Source organism: Octopus bimaculoides, chromosome 9 (assembly GCF_001194135.2).
Source record: "Octopus bimaculoides isolate UCB-OBI-ISO-001 chromosome 9, ASM119413v2, whole genome shotgun sequence".
Taxonomy (NCBI): Eukaryota; Metazoa; Mollusca; class Cephalopoda; order Octopoda; family Octopodidae; genus Octopus; species Octopus bimaculoides.
The window spans coordinates 35,778,986-35,780,864 of record NC_068989.1 but is presented as its reverse complement, the minus strand read 5'-3'; the positions used below and the strand labels follow the sequence as shown (position 1 = coordinate 35,780,864).

At 43.1% G+C, this 1,879-nt stretch overlaps 1 protein-coding gene across 1 annotated transcript in view; it reads left to right on the top strand.

Moving 5' to 3' along the window:
* LOC106878847 (laminin subunit alpha) overlaps nucleotides 1-1,879 on the top strand; it is a 249,900-nt gene that overhangs the window by 57,444 nt on the left and 190,577 nt on the right. The window lies entirely within an intron of this gene.

Here is a 1,879-nt window from a genome sequence, read left to right as displayed (position 1 = left end):
ATATATATATATATATATATATATATAGATATATATAGATGATGATATATACAGTTGTGGGCACGGTTCTGCTAACAGCTAATTAGTGAAGCTAGCTTTTCGTTTAGAAGATTAGTATTTTCTCTAACTTTAGAAACCATTAGGGGACCAATTAGCTTCTGCTAAATTTAGTTCTGCTAACAAAATTCATGTGTTTGTTCCTGTCTGTTGTGGATGTGTCTCAAAGATTCCATCAGGCACACTATTGACTGACTGTGTGTACACATGACAAGATGTGATTGCTCATCACAGCAGCAGCATTGTGTAATTGTGCAGTTTTGAGTTGTGTTCACTTACAACGTTGTCCAAGCTATCGCTTATCATAATGGAAGATGAAGACATTTTTGTTCGGCCTAAGGATAAAGGGCCTGTTGAGGAGTCTGCAACATAAAGTGCGCAGCCCAAACCTTCAACTTGGTAGCCAATGTGGATGCCAACAAAGCTCTTGACAGTGCTTCATTCAAGGAAGGCCATGTCCAAGGCACAGTGGCTGTGGAATCTGCAGAGCTGCTGCGCAGTGGCGGCAGACAGCATTTTGGACCTGTTGAAGAGATGGCTGGTGGTTCCCAACAGTACCAGATGGAACTCTACCTATGACTCTGTTGTTGTCCTCAACAACCTGCTGGAGAAGAATAGAGGAGCTGTCCACAGGGTGATGGCACAGCTGAAGCTGCAGACCTTTACTGATTCTGATGTCGGCTTCCTGATGGAGTACGCCCAGGTGATGTCTAATGTTGCCAAGGCCTTGGATAAAATCCAGGGCAAGGACCAAGCCTGTCTTGGGAGTCTTCTGCCTACTGTAGTGGCTACCGTCATGAAGATGAAGGAGGCCAAGTTCAAATATCTGTATTGCAGTCCTCTAGTAGACACGATACTGGCAAGCATCACGGAGAGGTTTGGGCTCCTCCTAGAAGACCTGGAGTGCCAGCTGACTGCTGCCTTTCCCTCCAAATTTCGCCTGTTCTGGCTGAAACAGTGTAATAACAGCCAAGTTGGCAGAGTAACAAATGCCATGGAGACCATCGTAGAGACAGCTCTAATGGGGAGGGCAGCAGCACCACTAGCAATGAGGATGAGGAAGATGATTTCTTCAGCAACATCACTCGGTTCAGAGAGAGCAGGAGCCACGGGTTACTAAGTTTCAAGGTGCAAAACCTGGTGTAAACCTGGTTGAAGGCTGCCTAGAAGGAGGTCCTGACTGAAGTTACCTTTTTGGGTGAGCAGGTCTTGATCGACCTGTTCACGAAGTATAACACCACCATCCCAACTAGTGCTGCAGTTGAGTGCCTATTCTCTATAGGCAAAAATATTTTGAGGGCCAAGAGAGCCACCCTGTCAAATGGTAACTTTGAGAGGCTGATGTTTACGAAGGGCAACCAGCATCACATCAAGGTGATGGAGAAGGCCCAGCCAGAGTAGTACACATTAATCATCATCTGATCTTAGCATGATACTGAAGTTGTGCTCTACCTTTTTGATTCGTCTAATACTTTTTGTACAGTAAATAAAGTGTATGTTGACTGAAAAACTAATGTTTAATTTCGTTTGTCCATTTAATTATTTGCGTACACTTTGATTATCTTCTGATCCTAGCATGCTATACTTTTTTGGAAAGCTCTATGTCTAAGCTACAACATGAAAATTTCAGCTCTCTAGGTCTGCTTTTAAGGGGTTTAGAGGGAAAAAAAAACAACCAAACCAATGTCAAATTCATATGATAAAAGTTAGCAGTCATCAGTTAGCGTTAGCTTCCACTAATTTTTTTACCTGTTTTGCATTTGCAAAGCTAAGTTTTTGGTTAGTTGTGCCCACCACTGTGTGTGTGTGTATGTGTATATAT